Raw genomic sequence first — 3395 nt, 5'->3', positions numbered from 1 at the left:
AGAGAAAATGATATTAAACACTATGGATAACGTAGATAATGATGGAGTCGAATAATTCGGCACTCCACAAATATTTGGGTGTAAGTGAAGTTGTGTGAAAATTATCGAAAGATTGCAGTATTAGTTGTAAAACATAGAGCTGAATACTAGGATGGATCTATTCATATTCTATGGAAACGACGGTTTGTCAAGTAAAACAGAAGCTCATAGGACCAAATCTACTATGTCAATTTTTATCAATTTTAGTTATGGAAAATTATGTCACGATTATGGGTTTGCAGAAAGCTGCATATTTGTTCAACTTCCATTTGTGCATACGGACCCTATTTCACGTTCCGATATGGAGTTAATCGTATAATGCTGTCCACTCTTTGAATTCCTATCTAATTTTGTTAGTTTCTAAATTCCGGATGTGTCACAGCAGAAGAGAGCAAAATCAGGCTTGGGTGTTGATTTCCCTTTATACTTTGCAGCAGAGGAAGGCAGGACAGCACAATGTTTAGGCTAAAGACATTATCGATTGTCTTGTTATTCTGTGTAATTTTATATTTGATTGAACTGAGTGGTGGTAGGGGTGCAGTGTTTATAATATCATATTCTGGTGATTTGTTATAGATCTGTATGTTTTGGATAAAAGTATTGCGCTACTGTGCTATTATGAAGATCTGAGGAGAGTAAGCGATATCTCACTGGCCGATATGACACCAAAATAATTCTTGATAATGAGTACTACAGGCTGTCGAAATTTTACCAGTGTTAAAGCTTTTCGAAATCTATAACATTCATATATATATAATTTTCCATGCACTTGTTTTCGGTTTGATACAGGGAAAAACCAATCAACCTCTTGATATTATAATTGTAAAACATCGCAAATCACAAATGAGCGCTTAAACATCAAAGTCAGTAATTGCAGGTCGCATTTAGTATGAAAATGAAAGTAATATGCTATTATTGGTAAAGTTTTCATTATGAACAAAGAGGTACAGTCATAACAACCAACATAAATACAAAAGATAAAGAAGAAAAGAAGCGGTAAGGACTCAGGCAATTAGGCTAACATTCACTTCAACCCTGCTTTAATAAAATAGATTGAAAGACTGCTTAAATAAACAAATATTCCTTCTGCTTTATACTGTTACAATAGCTAAGGACGAAAGTGGGTTTAGATTTAGCTCAAACACTCGTATATGAATATGATAATTATATAACCTAATTATAAACGCTATTCGACATGAAAGAAATGACTGGTTTAACCAACTATAATGGAATAGAAAGGTTATCAATCTGAAATATTTGTCAATCACTGATAACATATTTTCTCTTCGCATCAAACACGCCTTTTCATCAGCACTAGTATTCTAGAGTATAAATAGATATGCTTAATTTTGTGCGTGTGGGTGTGTATGTGCATGTATTTATGCATATATGTATGTATGTGTGTGCGTACATAACTAATCACACATAATTTGTTGCGGAGCGAATGTTGGCATTTTGACCAAGGTTTCATTTAATGAAGATAATGGGTTTAGAAATAGTTCTCTTCATTTTTCGTTTAAAGACACCAACCTCTCGATAAAATGATATCTGGTAGCTATACTGCATTACAATTTCTACTAATTACATAGTCTCACTATTTCCATAACTGCTTCTATTTTTTGTTTTTCCAAACATAAAAAGTAAACCTTTTTATATATTTATACATTAATGGATATATCTTATCATGACAACTATCTGATATAAATCGTATCTGTCTGGTGTACGATAAAAAAAAAATATTTACTTTTTTATCTAACAGATATTTCCTAGCTAATTCACTTAGGAATAGTGAATGCAGGAAAGGAACTCTGCTATTCTTTTAGTACAGCTTCTGCAAAAACACTGAAACATGATTCGAAGCGATATTTTCTGCTTACTTTTAAAACAAATTGACAAAATATATTAGATCAAAGCAGTAAAACATATCATTACTCCCAGTCAATTAGATTTAATATTCTTTTTCACTATAAGTCTCATCTAAATGCAGATAAATTAAGGCAGTAGACAGAGGTGGTAATTACATTCAATTTTTGTTCGCAACATACTTTTTTTTAGAAGTATTTCCAAATTAATTGAGAGTTTGAACTCATAAAACAGAGACATAATATTTTTACTCGCAATTCCTGTATCCTACTCATTGCCAAAAGAAGGAATTACTGTTTGATTTGTGAAATATTATAGACGGCTCGTCAGAACTTCATTATAAAACATGATACAGACGATGACATAGCATATTTGTAACATATAATTAATTTTTAAATGGCCCCAAAAGTCTTATATTTTATAAAAATGATGAAACAAAGTGATTGTGTCGCATGCTCAGACAAGTTCTACTTGAGAATATAGATGATTTTCATCAAAAATCGCAACCACTTTATAGCTTTATGTTGATCGCGTGTCCGCTTCCACTAGTACAGCTGTCACAGCAGGGCTCTACACTTCGGTATTAACATTGAGTTAATATGAAAAATGTCTGATTCAATGGTGATATGAATTGGAGGAGACATCGATCAATTTAGGGCTGCGCTGAAACGTCCAAAGTAAAATGAATTCTTTTCTTTGTTTAATAACATTCATTATCATTCTGTAGTTCACATTTGCCAAGCCCGTCTTACAACTTCGGCTCTCCGAGTTTGTGATAATACACATCACTAATTTATTGAGGTCGAATATATTCAAACATTTACTTTTCTGTTAGTCAAAGCAAGAAACGGAATATTGATATTCTATATCATTGTTGACGACAAATTGGTAGGAAATAGACTACGACGTAATGAATGCATTATAATTATGTTTCCTGTAAAATTCGATCGCAGACTTGGTTCGAGTTTCAATTATTTTTCCGCTTTTAAGGGAACTGTAGCTAATACATCGTTGATGATTTAAGTGATTATATGCATCATTAGTAAATACTTGTCTTTGTAGAAAGCTAAAGCAAATTCAAATTTGATGAGACATACATGGATGCTGAAACAGGTTTCCAAACCGGTTTGGATTTTCGATTCAATGTTGGCAGCAAGATTTCTGAGAACGGCATAACTATCTTGGGTAAAAATACGGCTAATCACGATTATAATATTTACATAGATAGACACACATGCACACACACACAAGCGCACGTACGGGCACACAAGCACACGCGCAAACACGCACACACACACACATGCACGCACGCACACACGCACACACACGCACACACACACACACACACACACACACATATATATATATACGTATATATGCACGCAACTACATCCTCATAGGTGTATGCTTACATATATATATTAGATATTTATACATATAAATATACGCATATATATGTATATATATATACGTATATATATATATATATATAT

The sequence above is a fragment of the Octopus bimaculoides genome, chromosome 6 (genome assembly GCF_001194135.2).
Source record: "Octopus bimaculoides isolate UCB-OBI-ISO-001 chromosome 6, ASM119413v2, whole genome shotgun sequence".
Classification (NCBI taxonomy): domain Eukaryota; kingdom Metazoa; phylum Mollusca; class Cephalopoda; order Octopoda; family Octopodidae; genus Octopus; species Octopus bimaculoides.
Note: the sequence above shows the minus strand (reverse complement) of the source record.